Source organism: Phyllobates terribilis, unplaced genomic scaffold (genome assembly GCF_046119375.1).
Source record: "Phyllobates terribilis strain yellow unplaced genomic scaffold, ASM4611937v1 Scaffold_3420__1_contigs__length_79276, whole genome shotgun sequence".
NCBI lineage: Eukaryota > Metazoa > Chordata > Amphibia > Anura > Dendrobatidae > Phyllobates > Phyllobates terribilis.
Genome location: NW_027366173.1, coordinates 1 through 15,392, shown reverse-complemented (window position 1 = coordinate 15,392; position 15,392 = coordinate 1). Strand labels below are relative to the sequence as shown.

Sequence of the window (15,392 nt, the reverse complement as noted above, 5' to 3'; positions counted from 1 at the left end):
CGGTGTTGAGGCGGGTGGGAACAGCAGGGGGTGAAGGTGCTGTGTTTAAAGAGGTGGAGTTATGCAGATCTAAAACGCGTGGATTGCAGCAGCAGCAAGCCGAAAAGTGCAGGCATGTAAGGGATCTAGAGGTTGACAACATGTCTTCTTAACGGGAGTCCAGGAGCTCATCTCCACAAATGGACTTTTTAGGATCCTTGGGTGGCTCCGTAGTTTGAAACCAATTCTGGTTATCGCTTCTCGGCCTTTTGGCTAAGATCAAGTGTAGTATCTGTTCTTATCAGTTTAATATCTGATACGTCCCCTATCTGGGGACCATATATTAAATGGATTTTTAGAACAGGGAGATGGAAAAAGAGCTTGCTCTGTCCACTCCACGCATTGACCTGGTATTGCAGTATCTCCAGGACCGGTGCACCCCTTCTTTAATGCAGTTTCTAAAATCAGAAAGAATTGAATTCAATGTTTTTTGTTCATTTTGCTTGTTTGTCGGATTTTGGGATGGACTCTTTGGCTCTGCTTTTCTTCTCCTCATTGGATTTTTCATGTTCAAAGTTGCAGAAGCCAGATTACAAGCTCATTTTGGTTCAACTTCAGCAACTGTGCATTGCATTGCCATGTAATGTGATGCAATGCTATCTTTCTAGCTCTCCCTTTCTACTTCCTTTTGGATAAACAGACATATTAGGCAAGCATTTTGGAGCTTTCACCTAAATAACTACAGGTGGTGAGATAAGCTGCACAATATAATTGACCTTTCAGTATATTGTTGCACACACACCATCTATTTAGCAAATGCCCTTGTTATCAACAGCAGCCTTTTAAACTCACCCGAGCTAACAGGTATGTGCGCTGGTTACACTGCTGCGCTTAAAATTTCTTTTTTGGTTTGCTACAATGCCTTTTCTGAAACGTTGTCTCCTTCTGCTGGAACACTGACTTCTTTCATTTAATGCCTGCAGACTATAAAAGAGAACCCAACCCAAAAAGTTTGGTTGATTAGTCTGTGGCATTCTGTTAAACTGTTGCTTATGGCGGTCTCTGTGAGCTTCTCAGCGACATTCAGCCAGCCAGGTATCCTGCCTGCAGTAGATGGAATGTGGCAATGGAACGCTGGCTGCGCGTGTCATAATAGGCTCTGAGCCTTTATATACCTGTGCACAGCAGCAGCCACCTTCAGTCTGCTGCTGGACAGCCAGCAGCAGCAGCAGCAGCAGGAGAGGTATGTAATCAGGAGCCCTCCTGCTAAGGGTAGACAGCTGCTCGTTCCACCCCACCCCCCGCCTTAATTGGTTCTCCTCCCTTCCAACGGTGTTGAGGCGGGTGGGAACAGCAGGGGGTGAAGGTGCTGTGTTTAAAGAGGTGGAGTTATGCAGATCTAAAACGCGTGGATTGCAGCAGCAGCAAGCCGAAAAGTGCAGGCATGTAAGGGATCTAGAGGTTGACAACATGTCTTCTTAACGGGAGTCCAGGAGCTCATCTCCACAAATGGACTTTTTAGGATCCTTGGGTGGCTCCGTAGTTTGAAACCAATTCTGGTTATCGCTTCTCGGCCTTTTGGCTAAGATCAAGTGTAGTATCTGTTCTTATCAGTTTAATATCTGATACGTCCCCTATCTGGGGACCATATATTAAATGGATTTTTAGAACAGGGAGATGGAAAAAGAGCTTGCTCTGTCCACTCCACGCATTGACCTGGTATTGCAGTATCTCCAGGACCGGTGCACCCCTTCTTTAATGCAGTTTCTAAAATCAGAAAGAATTGAATTCAATGTTTTTTGTTCATTTTGCTTGTTTGTCGGATTTTGGGATGGACTCTTTGGCTCTGCTTTTCTTCTCCTCATTGGATTTTTCATGTTCAAAGTTGCAGAAGCCAGATTACAAGCTCATTTTGGTTCAACTTCAGCAACTGTGCATTGCATTGCCATGTAATGTGATGCAATGCTATCTTTCTAGCTCTCCCTTTCTACTTCCTTTTGGATAAACAGACATATTAGGCAAGCATTTTGGAGCTTTCACCTAAATAACTACAGGTGGTGAGATAAGCTGCACAATATAATTGACCTTTCAGTATATTGTTGCACACACACCATCTATTTAGCAAATGCCCTTGTTATCAACAGCAGCCTTTTAAACTCACCCGAGCTAACAGGTATGTGCGCTGGTTACACTGCTGCGCTTAAAATTTCTTTTTTGGTTTGCTACAATGCCTTTTCTGAAACGTTGTCTCCTTCTGCTGGAACACTGACTTCTTTCATTTAATGCCTGCAGACTATAAAAGAGAACCCAACCCAAAAAGTTTGGTTGATTAGTCTGTGGCATTCTGTTAAACTGTTGCTTATGGCGGTCTCTGTGAGCTTCTCAGCGACATTCAGCCAGCCAGGTATCCTGCCTGCAGTAGATGGAATGTGGCAATGGAACGCTGGCTGCGCGTGTCATAATAGGCTCTGAGCCTTTATATACCTGTGCACAGCAGCAGCCACCTTCAGTCTGCTGCTGGACAGCCAGCAGCAGCAGCAGCAGCAGGAGAGGTATGTAATCAGGAGCCCTCCTGCTAAGGGTAGACAGCTGCTCGTTCCACCCCACCCCCCGCCTTAATTGGTTCTCCTCCCTTCCAACGGTGTTGAGGCGGGTGGGAACAGCAGGGGGTGAAGGTGCTGTGTTTAAAGAGGTGGAGTTATGCAGATCTAAAACGCGTGGATTGCAGCAGCAGCAAGCCGAAAAGTGCAGGCATGTAAGGGATCTAGAGGTTGACAACATGTCTTCTTAACGGGAGTCCAGGAGCTCATCTCCACAAATGGACTTTTTAGGATCCTTGGGTGGCTCCGTAGTTTGAAACCAATTCTGGTTATCGCTTCTCGGCCTTTTGGCTAAGATCAAGTGTAGTATCTGTTCTTATCAGTTTAATATCTGATACGTCCCCTATCTGGGGACCATATATTAAATGGATTTTTAGAACAGGGAGATGGAAAAAGAGCTTGCTCTGTCCACTCCACGCATTGACCTGGTATTGCAGTATCTCCAGGACCGGTGCACCCCTTCTTTAATGCAGTTTCTAAAATCAGAAAGAATTGAATTCAATGTTTTTTGTTCATTTTGCTTGTTTGTCGGATTTTGGGATGGACTCTTTGGCTCTGCTTTTCTTCTCCTCATTGGATTTTTCATGTTCAAAGTTGCAGAAGCCAGATTACAAGCTCATTTTGGTTCAACTTCAGCAACTGTGCATTGCATTGCCATGTAATGTGATGCAATGCTATCTTTCTAGCTCTCCCTTTCTACTTCCTTTTGGATAAACAGACATATTAGGCAAGCATTTTGGAGCTTTCACCTAAATAACTACAGGTGGGGAGATAAGCTGCACAATATAATTGACCTTTCAGTATATTGTTGCACACACACCATCTATTTAGCAAATGCCCTTGTTATCAACAGCAGCCTTTTAAACTCACCCGAGCTAACAGGTATGTGCGCTGGTTACACTGCTGCGCTTAAAATTTCTTTTTTGGTTTGCTACAATGCCTTTTCTGAAACGTTGTCTCCTTCTGCTGGAACACTGACTTCTTTCATTTAATGCCTGCAGACTATAAAAGAGAACCCAACCCAAAAAGTTTGGTTGATTAGTCTGTGGCATTCTGTTAAACTGTTGCTTATGGCGGTCTCTGTGAGCTTCTCAGCGACATTCAGCCAGCCAGGTATCCTGCCTGCAGTAGATGGAATGTGGCAATGGAACGCTGGCTGCGCGTGTCATAATAGGCTCTGAGCCTTTATATACCTGTGCACAGCAGCAGCCACCTTCAGTCTGCTGCTGGACAGCCAGCAGCAGCAGCAGCAGCAGGAGAGGTATGTAATCAGGAGCCCTCCTGCTAAGGGTAGACAGCTGCTCGTTCCACCCCACCCCCCGCCTTAATTGGTTCTCCTCCCTTCCAACGGTGTTGAGGCGGGTGGGAACAGCAGGGGGTGAAGGTGCTGTGTTTAAAGAGGTGGAGTTATGCAGATCTAAAACGCGTGGATTGCAGCAGCAGCAAGCCGAAAAGTGCAGGCATGTAAGGGATCTAGAGGTTGACAACATGTCTTCTTAACGGGAGTCCAGGAGCTCATCTCCACAAATGGACTTTTTAGGATCCTTGGGTGGCTCCGTAGTTTGAAACCAATTCTGGTTATCGCTTCTCGGCCTTTTGGCTAAGATCAAGTGTAGTATCTGTTCTTATCAGTTTAATATCTGATACGTCCCCTATCTGGGGACCATATATTAAATGGATTTTTAGAACAGGGAGATGGAAAAAGAGCTTGCTCTGTCCACTCCACGCATTGACCTGGTATTGCAGTATCTCCAGGACCGGTGCACCCCTTCTTTAATGCAGTTTCTAAAATCAGAAAGAATTGAATTCAATGTTTTTTGTTCATTTTGCTTGTTTGTCGGATTTTGGGATGGACTCTTTGGCTCTGCTTTTCTTCTCCTCATTGGATTTTTCATGTTCAAAGTTGCAGAAGCCAGATTACAAGCTCATTTTGGTTCAACTTCAGCAACTGTGCATTGCATTGCCATGTAATGTGATGCAATGCTATCTTTCTAGCTCTCCCTTTCTACTTCCTTTTGGATAAACAGACATATTAGGCAAGCATTTTGGAGCTTTCACCTAAATAACTACAGGTGGTGAGATAAGCTGCACAATATAATTGACCTTTCAGTATATTGTTGCACACACACCATCTATTTAGCAAATGCCCTTGTTATCAACAGCAGCCTTTTAAACTCACCCGAGCTAACAGGTATGTGCGCTGGTTACACTGCTGCGCTTAAAATTTCTTTTTTGGTTTGCTACAATGCCTTTTCTGAAACGTTGTCTCCTTCTGCTGGAACACTGACTTCTTTCATTTAATGCCTGCAGACTATAAAAGAGAACCCAACCCAAAAAGTTTGGTTGATTAGTCTGTGGCATTCTGTTAAACTGTTGCTTATGGCGGTCTCTGTGAGCTTCTCAGCGACATTCAGCCAGCCAGGTATCCTGCCTGCAGTAGATGGAATGTGGCAATGGAACGCTGGCTGCGCGTGTCATAATAGGCTCTGAGCCTTTATATACCTGTGCACAGCAGCAGCCACCTTCAGTCTGCTGCTGGACAGCCAGCAGCAGCAGCAGCAGCAGGAGAGGTATGTAATCAGGAGCCCTCCTGCTAAGGGTAGACAGCTGCTCGTTCCACCCCACCCCCCGCCTTAATTGGTTCTCCTCCCTTCCAACGGTGTTGAGGCGGGTGGGAACAGCAGGGGGTGAAGGTGCTGTGTTTAAAGAGGTGGAGTTATGCAGATCTAAAACGCGTGGATTGCAGCAGCAGCAAGCCGAAAAGTGCAGGCATGTAAGGGATCTAGAGGTTGACAACATGTCTTCTTAACGGGAGTCCAGGAGCTCATCTCCACAAATGGACTTTTTAGGATCCTTGGGTGGCTCCGTAGTTTGAAACCAATTCTGGTTATCGCTTCTCGGCCTTTTGGCTAAGATCAAGTGTAGTATCTGTTCTTATCAGTTTAATATCTGATACGTCCCCTATCTGGGGACCATATATTAAATGGATTTTTAGAACAGGGAGATGGAAAAAGAGCTTGCTCTGTCCACTCCACGCATTGACCTGGTATTGCAGTATCTCCAGGACCGGTGCACCCCTTCTTTAATGCAGTTTCTAAAATCAGAAAGAATTGAATTCAATGTTTTTTGTTCATTTTGCTTGTTTGTCGGATTTTGGGATGGACTCTTTGGCTCTGCTTTTCTTCTCCTCATTGGATTTTTCATGTTCAAAGTTGCAGAAGCCAGATTACAAGCTCATTTTGGTTCAACTTCAGCAACTGTGCATTGCATTGCCATGTAATGTGATGCAATGCTATCTTTCTAGCTCTCCCTTTCTACTTCCTTTTGGATAAACAGACATATTAGGCAAGCATTTTGGAGCTTTCACCTAAATAACTACAGGTGGGGAGATAAGCTGCACAATATAATTGACCTTTCAGTATATTGTTGCACACACACCATCTATTTAGCAAATGCCCTTGTTATCAACAGCAGCCTTTTAAACTCACCCGAGCTAACAGGTATGTGCGCTGGTTACACTGCTGCGCTTAAAATTTCTTTTTTGGTTTGCTACAATGCCTTTTCTGAAACGTTGTCTCCTTCTGCTGGAACACTGACTTCTTTCATTTAATGCCTGCAGACTATAAAAGAGAACCCAACCCAAAAAGTTTGGTTGATTAGTCTGTGGCATTCTGTTAAACTGTTGCTTATGGCGGTCTCTGTGAGCTTCTCAGCGACATTCAGCCAGCCAGGTATCCTGCCTGCAGTAGATGGAATGTGGCAATGGAACGCTGGCTGCGCGTGTCATAATAGGCTCTGAGCCTTTATATACCTGTGCACAGCAGCAGCCACCTTCAGTCTGCTGCTGGACAGCCAGCAGCAGCAGCAGCAGCAGGAGAGGTATGTAATCAGGAGCCCTCCTGCTAAGGGTAGACAGCTGCTCGTTCCACCCCACCCCCCGCCTTAATTGGTTCTCCTCCCTTCCAACGGTGTTGAGGCGGGTGGGAACAGCAGGGGGTGAAGGTGCTGTGTTTAAAGAGGTGGAGTTATGCAGATCTAAAACGCGTGGATTGCAGCAGCAGCAAGCCGAAAAGTGCAGGCATGTAAGGGATCTAGAGGTTGACAACATGTCTTCTTAACGGGAGTCCAGGAGCTCATCTCCACAAATGGACTTTTTAGGATCCTTGGGTGGCTCCGTAGTTTGAAACCAATTCTGGTTATCGCTTCTCGGCCTTTTGGCTAAGATCAAGTGTAGTATCTGTTCTTATCAGTTTAATATCTGATACGTCCCCTATCTGGGGACCATATATTAAATGGATTTTTAGAACAGGGAGATGGAAAAAGAGCTTGCTCTGTCCACTCCACGCATTGACCTGGTATTGCAGTATCTCCAGGACCGGTGCACCCCTTCTTTAATGCAGTTTCTAAAATCAGAAAGAATTGAATTCAATGTTTTTTGTTCATTTTGCTTGTTTGTCGGATTTTGGGATGGACTCTTTGGCTCTGCTTTTCTTCTCCTCATTGGATTTTTCATGTTCAAAGTTGCAGAAGCCAGATTACAAGCTCATTTTGGTTCAACTTCAGCAACTGTGCATTGCATTGCCATGTAATGTGATGCAATGCTATCTTTCTAGCTCTCCCTTTCTACTTCCTTTTGGATAAACAGACATATTAGGCAAGCATTTTGGAGCTTTCACCTAAATAACTACAGGTGGTGAGATAAGCTGCACAATATAATTGACCTTTCAGTATATTGTTGCACACACACCATCTATTTAGCAAATGCCCTTGTTATCAACAGCAGCCTTTTAAACTCACCCGAGCTAACAGGTATGTGCGCTGGTTACACTGCTACGCTTAAAATTTCTTTTTTGGTTTGCTACAATGCCTTTTCTGAAACGTTGTCTCCTTCTGCTGGAACACTGACTTCTTTCATTTAATGCCTGCAGACTATAAAAGAGAACCCAACCCAAAAAGTTTGGTTGATTAGTCTGTGGCATTCTGTTAAACTGTTGGTTATGGCGGTCTCTGTGAGCTTCTCAGCGACATTCAGCCAGCCAGGTATCCTGCCTGCAGTAGATGGAATGTGGCAATGGAACGCTGGCTGCGCATGTCATAATAGGCTCTGAGCCTTTATATACCTGTGCACAGCAGCAGCCACCTTCAGTCTGCTGCTGGACAGCCAGCAGCAGCAGCAGCAGCAGGAGAGGTATGTAATCAGGAGCCCTCCTGCTAAGGGTAGACAGCTGCTCGTTCCACCCCACCCCCCGCCTTAATTGGTTCTCCTCCCTTCCAACGGTGTTGAGGCGGGTGGGAACAGCAGGGGGTGAAGGTGCTGTGTTTAAAGAGGTGGAGTTATGCAGATCTAAAACGCGTGGATTGCAGCAGCAGCAAGCCGAAAAGTGCAGGCATGTAAGGGATCTAGAGGTTGACAACATGTCTTCTTAACGGGAGTCCAGGAGCTCATCTCCACAAATGGACTTTTTAGGATCCTTGGGTGGCTCCGTAGTTTGAAACCAATTCTGGTTATCGCTTCTCGGCCTTTTGGCTAAGATCAAGTGTAGTATCTGTTCTTATCAGTTTAATATCTGATACGTCCCCTATCTGGGGACCATATATTAAATGGATTTTTAGAACAGGGAGATGGAAAAAGAGCTTGCTCTGTCCACTCCACGCATTGACCTGGTATTGCAGTATCTCCAGGACCGGTGCACCCCTTCTTTAATGCAGTTTCTAAAATCAGAAAGAATTGAATTCAATGTTTTTTGTTCATTTTGCTTGTTTGTCGGATTTTGGGATGGACTCTTTGGCTCTGCTTTTCTTCTCCTCATTGGATTTTTCATGTTCAAAGTTGCAGAAGCCAGATTACAAGCTCATTTTGGTTCAACTTCAGCAACTGTGCATTGCATTGCCATGTAATGTGATGCAATGCTATCTTTCTAGCTCTCCCTTTCTACTTCCTTTTGGATAAACAGACATATTAGGCAAGCATTTTGGAGCTTTCACCTAAATAACTACAGGTGGTGAGATAAGCTGCACAATATAATTGACCTTTCAGTATATTGTTGCACACACACCATCTATTTAGCAAATGCCCTTGTTATCAACAGCAGCCTTTTAAACTCACCCGAGCTAACAGGTATGTGCGCTGGTTACACTGCTGCGCTTAAAATTTCTTTTTTGGTTTGCTACAATGCCTTTTCTGAAACGTTGTCTCCTTCTGCTGGAACACTGACTTCTTTCATTTAATGCCTGCAGACTATAAAAGAGAACCCAACCCAAAAAGTTTGGTTGATTAGTCTGTGGCATTCTGTTAAACTGTTGCTTATGGCGGTCTCTGTGAGCTTCTCAGCGACATTCAGCCAGCCAGGTATCCTGCCTGCAGTAGATGGAATGTGGCAATGGAACGCTGGCTGCGCGTGTCATAATAGGCTCTGAGCCTTTATATACCTGTGCACAGCAGCAGCCACCTTCAGTCTGCTGCTGGACAGCCAGCAGCAGCAGCAGCAGCAGCAGGAGAGGTATGTAATCAGGAGCCCTCCTGCTAAGGGTAGACAGCTGCTCGTTCCACCCCACCCCCCGCCTTAATTGGTTCTCCTCCCTTCCAACGGTGTTGAGGCGGGTGGGAACAGCAGGGGGTGAAGGTGCTGTGTTTAAAGAGGTGGAGTTATGCAGATCTAAAACGCGTGGATTGCAGCAGCAGCAAGCCGAAAAGTGCAGGCATGTAAGGGATCTAGAGGTTGACAACATGTCTTCTTAACGGGAGTCCAGGAGCTCATCTCCACAAATGGACTTTTTAGGATCCTTGGGTGGCTCCGTAGTTTGAAACCAATTCTGGTTATCGCTTCTCGGCCTTTTGGCTAAGATCAAGTGTAGTATCTGTTCTTATCAGTTTAATATCTGATACGTCCCCTATCTGGGGACCATATATTAAATGGATTTTTAGAACAGGGAGATGGAAAAAGAGCTTGCTCTGTCCACTCCACGCATTGACCTGGTATTGCAGTATCTCCAGGACCGGTGCACCCCTTCTTTAATGCAGTTTCTAAAATCAGAAAGAATTGAATTCAATGTTTTTTGTTCATTTTGCTTGTTTGTCGGATTTTGGGATGGACTCTTTGGCTCTGCTTTTCTTCTCCTCATTGGATTTTTCATGTTCAAAGTTGCAGAAGCCAGATTACAAGCTCATTTTGGTTCAACTTCAGCAACTGTGCATTGCATTGCCATGTAATGTGATGCAATGCTATCTTTCTAGCTCTCCCTTTCTACTTCCTTTTGGATAAACAGACATATTAGGCAAGCATTTTGGAGCTTTCACCTAAATAACTACAGGTGGTGAGATAAGCTGCACAATATAATTGACCTTTCAGTATATTGTTGCACACACACCATCTATTTAGCAAATGCCCTTGTTATCAACAGCAGCCTTTTAAACTCACCCGAGCTAACAGGTATGTGCGCTGGTTACACTGCTGCGCTTAAAATTTCTTTTTTGGTTTGCTACAATGCCTTTTCTGAAACGTTGTCTCCTTCTGCTGGAACACTGACTTCTTTCATTTAATGCCTGCAGACTATAAAAGAGAACCCAACCCAAAAAGTTTGGTTGATTAGTCTGTGGCATTCTGTTAAACTGTTGCTTATGGCGGTCTCTGTGAGCTTCTCAGCGACATTCAGCCAGCCAGGTATCCTGCCTGCAGTAGATGGAATGTGGCAATGGAACGCTGGCTGCGCGTGTCATAATAGGCTCTGAGCCTTTATATACCTGTGCACAGCAGCAGCCACCTTCAGTCTGCTGCTGGACAGCCAGCAGCAGCAGCAGCAGCAGGAGAGGTATGTAATCAGGAGCCCTCCTGCTAAGGGTAGACAGCTGCTCGTTCCACCCCACCCCCCGCCTTAATTGGTTCTCCTCCCTTCCAACGGTGTTGAGGCGGGTGGGAACAGCAGGGGGTGAAGGTGCTGTGTTTAAAGAGGTGGAGTTATGCAGATCTAAAATGCGTGGATTGCAGCAGCAGCAAGCCGAAAAGTGCAGGCATGTAAGGGATCTAGAGGTTGACAACATGTCTTCTTAACGGGAGTCCAGGAGCTCATCTCCACAAATGGACTTTTTAGGATCCTTGGGTGGCTCCGTAGTTTGAAACCAATTCTGGTTATCGCTTCTCGGCCTTTTGGCTAAGATCAAGTGTAGTATCTGTTCTTATCAGTTTAATATCTGATACGTCCCCTATCTGGGGACCATATATTAAATGGATTTTTAGAACAGGGAGATGGAAAAAGAGCTTGCTCTGTCCACTCCACGCATTGACCTGGTATTGCAGTATCTCCAGGACCGGTGCACCCCTTCTTTAATGCAGTTTCTAAAATCAGAAAGAATTGAATTCAATGTTTTTTGTTCATTTTGCTTGTTTGTCGGATTTTGGGATGGACTCTTTGGCTCTGCTTTTCTTCTCCTCATTGGATTTTTCATGTTCAAAGTTGCAGAAGCCAGATTACAAGCTCATTTTGGTTCAACTTCAGCAACTGTGCATTGCATTGCCATGTAATGTGATGCAATGCTATCTTTCTAGCTCTCCCTTTCTACTTCCTTTTGGATAAACAGACATATTAGGCAAGCATTTTGGAGCTTTCACCTAAATAACTACAGGTGGTGAGATAAGCTGCACAATATAATTGACCTTTCAGTATATTGTTGCACACACACCATCTATTTAGCAAATGCCCTTGTTATCAACAGCAGCCTTTTAAACTCACCCGAGCTAACAGGTATGTGCGCTGGTTACACTGCTGCGCTTAAAATTTCTTTTTTGGTTTGCTACAATGCCTTTTCTGAAACGTTGTCTCCTTCTGCTGGAACACTGACTTCTTTCATTTAATGCCTGCAGACTATAAAAGAGAACCCAACCCAAAAAGTTTGGTTGATTAGTCTGTGGCATTCTGTTAAACTGTTGCTTATGGCGGTCTCTGTGAGCTTCTCAGCGACATTCAGCCAGCCAGGTATCCTGCCTGCAGTAGATGGAATGTGGAAATGGAACGCTGGCTGCGCGTGTCATAATAGGCTCTGAGCCTTTATATACCTGTGCACAGCAGCAGCCACCTTCAGTCTGCTGCTGGACAGCCAGCAGCAGCAGCAGCAGCAGGAGAGGTATGTAATCAGGAGCCCTCCTGCTAAGGGTAGACAGCTGCTCGTTCCACCCCACCCCCCGCCTTAATTGGTTCTCCTCCCTTCCAACGGTGTTGAGGCGGGTGGGAACAGCAGGGGGTGAAGGTGCTGTGTTTTAAGAGGTGGAGTTATGCAGATCTAAAACGCGTGGATTGCAGCAGCAGCAAGCCGAAAAGTGCAGGCATGTAAGGGATCTAGAGGTTGACAACATGTCTTCTTAACGGGAGTCCAGGAGCTCATCTCCACAAATGGACTTTTTAGGATCCTTGGGTGGCTCCGTAGTTTGAAACCAATTCTGGTTATCGCTTCTCGGCCTTTTGGCTAAGATCAAGTGTAGTATCTGTTCTTATCAGTTTAATATCTGATACGTCCCCTATCTGGGGACCATATATTAAATGGATTTTTAGAACAGGGAGATGGAAAAAGAGCTTGCTCTGTCCACTCCACGCATTGACCTGGTATTGCAGTATCTCCAGGACCGGTGCACCCCTTCTTTAATGCAGTTTCTAAAATCAGAAAGAATTGAATTCAATGTTTTTTGTTCATTTTGCTTGTTTGTCGGATTTTGGGATGGACTCTTTGGCTCTGCTTTTCTTCTCCTCATTGGATTTTTCATGTTCAAAGTTGCAGAAGCCAGATTACAAGCTCATTTTGGTTCAACTTCAGCAACTGTGCATTGCATTGCCATGTAATGTGATGCAATGCTATCTTTCTAGCTCTCCCTTTCTACTTCCTTTTGGATAAACAGACATATTAGGCAAGCATTTTGGAGCTTTCACCTAAATAACTACAGGTGGTGAGATAAGCTGCACAATATAATTGACCTTTCAGTATATTGTTGCACACACACCATCTATTTAGCAAATGCCCTTGTTATCAACAGCAGCCTTTTAAACTCACCCGAGCTAACAGGTATGTGCGCTGGTTACACTGCTGCGCTTAAAATTTCTTTTTTGGTTTGCTACAATGCCTTTTCTGAAACGTTGTCTCCTTCTGCTGGAACACTGACTTCTTTCATTTAATGCCTGCAGACTATAAAAGAGAACCCAACCCAAAAAGTTTGGTTGATTAGTCTGTGGCATTCTGTTAAACTGTTGCTTATGGCGGTCTCTGTGAGCTTCTCAGCGACATTCAGCCAGCCAGGTATCCTGCCTGCAGTAGATGGAATGTGGAAATGGAACGCTGGCTGCGCGTGTCATAATAGGCTCTGAGCCTTTATATACCTGTGCACAGCAGCAGCCACCTTCAGTCTGCTGCTGGACAGCCAGCAGCAGCAGCAGCAGCAGGAGAGGTATGTAATCAGGAGCCCTCCTGCTAAGGGTAGACAGCTGCTCGTTCCACCCCACCCCCCGCCTTAATTGGTTCTCCTCCCTTCCAACGGTGTTGAGGCGGGTGGGAACAGCAGGGGGTGAAGGTGCTGTGTTTAAAGAGGTGGAGTTATGCAGATCTAAAACGCGTGGATTGCAGCAGCAGCAAGCCGAAAAGTGCAGGCATGTAAGGGATCTAGAGGTTGACAACATGTCTTCTTAACGGGAGTCCAGGAGCTCATCTCCACAAATGGACTTTTTAGGATCCTTGGGTGGCTCCGTAGTTTGAAACCAATTCTGGTTATCGCTTCTCGGCCTTTTGGCTAAGATCAAGTGTAGTATCTGTTCTTATCAGTTTAATATCTGATACGTCCCCTATCTGGGGACCATATATTAAATGGATTTTTAGAACAGGGAGATGGAAAAAGAGCTTGCTCTGTCCACTCCACGCATTGACCTGGTATTGCAGTATCTCCAGGACCGGTGCACCCCTTCTTTAATGCAGTTTCTAAAATCAGAAAGAATTGAATTCAATGTTTTTTGTTCATTTTGCTTGTTTGTCGGATTTTGGGATGGACTCTTTGGCTCTGCTTTTCTTCTCCTCATTGGATTTTTCATGTTCAAAGTTGCAGAAGCCAGATTACAAGCTCATTTTGGTTCAACTTCAGCAACTGTGCATTGCATTGCCATGTAATGTGATGCAATGCTATCTTTCTAGCTCTCCCTTTCTACTTCCTTTTGGATAAACAGACATATTAGGCAAGCATTTTGGAGCTTTCACCTAAATAACTACAGGTGGTGAGATAAGCTGCACAATATAATTGACCTTTCAGTATATTGTTGCACACACACCATCTATTTAGCAAATGCCCTTGTTATCAACAGCAGCCTTTTAAACTCACCCGAGCTAACAGGTATGTGCGCTGGTTACACTGCTGCGCTTAAAATTTCTTTTTTGGTTTGCTACAATGCCTTTTCTGAAACGTTGTCTCCTTCTGCTGGAACACTGACTTCTTTCATTTAATGCCTGCAGACTATAAAAGAGAACCCAACCCAAAAAGTTTGGTTGATTAGTCTGTGGCATTCTGTTAAACTGTTGCTTATGGCGGTCTCTGTGAGCTTCTCAGCGACATTCAGCCAGCCAGGTATCCTGCCTGCAGTAGATGGAATGTGGCAATGGAACGCTGGCTGCGCGTGTCATAATAGGCTCTGAGCCTTTATATACCTGTGCACAGCAGCAGCCACCTTCAGTCTGCTGCTGGACAGCCAGCAGCAGCAGCAGCAGCAGGAGAGGTATGTAATCAGGAGCCCTCCTGCTAAGGGTAGACAGCTGCTCGTTCCACCCCACCCCCCGCCTTAATTGGTTCTCCTCCCTTCCAACGGTGTTGAGGCGGGTGGGAACAGCAGGGGGTGAAGGTGCTGTGTTTAAAGAGGTGGAGTTATGCAGATCTAAAACGCGTGGATTGCAGCAGCAGCAAGCCGAAAAGTGCAGGCATGTAAGGGATCTAGAGGTTGACAACATGTCTTCTTAACGGGAGTCCAGGAGCTCATCTCCACAAATGGACTTTTTAGGATCCTTGGGTGGCTCCGTAGTTTGAAACCAATTCTGGTTATCGCTTCTCGGCCTTTTGGCTAAGATCAAGTGTAGTATCTGTTCTTATCAGTTTAATATCTGATACGTCCCCTATCTGGGGACCATATATTAAATGGATTTTTAGAACAGGGAGATGGAAAAAGAGCTTGCTCTGTCCACTCCACGCATTGACCTGGTATTGCAGTATCTCCAGGACCGGTGCACCCCTTCTTTAATGCAGTTTCTAAAATCAGAAAGAATTGAATTCAATGTTTTTTGTTCATTTTGCTTGTTTGTCGGATTTTGGGATGGACTCTTTGGCTCTGCTTTTCTTCTCCTCATTGGATTTTTCATGTTCAAAGTTGCAGAAGCCAGATTACAAGCTCATTTTGGTTCAACTTCAGCAACTGTGCATTGCATTGCCATGTAATGTGATGCAATGCTATCTTTCTAGCTCTCCCTTTCTACTTCCTTTTGGATAAACAGACATATTAGGCAAGCATTTTGGAGCTTTCACCTAAATAACTACAGGTGGTGAGATAAGCTGCACAATATAATTGACCTTTCAGTATATTGTTGCACACACACCATCTATTTAGCAAATGCCCTTGTTATCAACAGCAGCCTTTTAAACTCACCCGAGCTAACAGGTATGTGCGCTGGTTACACTGCTGCGCTTAAAATTTCTTTTTTGGTTTGCTACAATGCCTTTTCTGAAACGTTGTCTCCTTCTGCTGGAACACTGACTTCTTTCATTTAATGCCTGCAGACTATAAAAGAGAACCCAACCCAAAAAG

General features: G+C 45.0%; 12 non-coding genes across 12 annotated transcripts; all 12 read left to right on the top strand.

Moving 5' to 3' along the window:
• Window positions 1–232: 232 nt before the first annotated feature.
• On the top strand, window positions 233–423 carry LOC141247895 (U2 spliceosomal RNA). Its single transcript, XR_012311202.1, has one exon. It is a non-coding gene; the product is annotated as a U2 spliceosomal RNA (small nuclear RNA).
• Window positions 424–1,541: 1,118 nt separating this feature from the next.
• LOC141247894 (U2 spliceosomal RNA) lies at window positions 1,542–1,732 on the top strand. Its single transcript, XR_012311201.1, has one exon. It is a non-coding gene; the product is annotated as a U2 spliceosomal RNA (small nuclear RNA).
• A 1,118-nt stretch (window positions 1,733–2,850) lies between these two features.
• On the top strand, window positions 2,851–3,041 carry LOC141247893 (U2 spliceosomal RNA). The gene has a single exon (XR_012311200.1). It is a non-coding gene; the product is annotated as a U2 spliceosomal RNA (small nuclear RNA).
• A 1,118-nt stretch (window positions 3,042–4,159) lies between these two features.
• Window positions 4,160–4,350, top strand: LOC141247892 (U2 spliceosomal RNA). The gene has a single exon (XR_012311199.1). It is a non-coding gene; the product is annotated as a U2 spliceosomal RNA (small nuclear RNA).
• A 1,118-nt stretch (window positions 4,351–5,468) lies between these two features.
• Window positions 5,469–5,659, top strand: LOC141247890 (U2 spliceosomal RNA). The gene has a single exon (XR_012311198.1). It is a non-coding gene; the product is annotated as a U2 spliceosomal RNA (small nuclear RNA).
• A 1,118-nt stretch (window positions 5,660–6,777) lies between these two features.
• LOC141247889 (U2 spliceosomal RNA) lies at window positions 6,778–6,968 on the top strand. Its single transcript, XR_012311197.1, has one exon. It is a non-coding gene; the product is annotated as a U2 spliceosomal RNA (small nuclear RNA).
• A 1,118-nt stretch (window positions 6,969–8,086) lies between these two features.
• LOC141247885 (U2 spliceosomal RNA) lies at window positions 8,087–8,277 on the top strand. The gene has a single exon (XR_012311193.1). It is a non-coding gene; the product is annotated as a U2 spliceosomal RNA (small nuclear RNA).
• Window positions 8,278–9,398: 1,121 nt separating this feature from the next.
• LOC141247934 (U2 spliceosomal RNA) lies at window positions 9,399–9,589 on the top strand. The gene has a single exon (XR_012311239.1). It is a non-coding gene; the product is annotated as a U2 spliceosomal RNA (small nuclear RNA).
• A 1,118-nt stretch (window positions 9,590–10,707) lies between these two features.
• On the top strand, window positions 10,708–10,898 carry LOC141247922 (U2 spliceosomal RNA). The gene has a single exon (XR_012311228.1). It is a non-coding gene; the product is annotated as a U2 spliceosomal RNA (small nuclear RNA).
• A 1,118-nt stretch (window positions 10,899–12,016) lies between these two features.
• Window positions 12,017–12,207, top strand: LOC141247911 (U2 spliceosomal RNA). The gene has a single exon (XR_012311217.1). It is a non-coding gene; the product is annotated as a U2 spliceosomal RNA (small nuclear RNA).
• A 1,118-nt stretch (window positions 12,208–13,325) lies between these two features.
• LOC141247899 (U2 spliceosomal RNA) lies at window positions 13,326–13,516 on the top strand. The gene has a single exon (XR_012311206.1). It is a non-coding gene; the product is annotated as a U2 spliceosomal RNA (small nuclear RNA).
• A 1,118-nt stretch (window positions 13,517–14,634) lies between these two features.
• Window positions 14,635–14,825, top strand: LOC141247879 (U2 spliceosomal RNA). Its single transcript, XR_012311187.1, has one exon. It is a non-coding gene; the product is annotated as a U2 spliceosomal RNA (small nuclear RNA).
• Window positions 14,826–15,392: the final 567 nt, after the last annotated feature.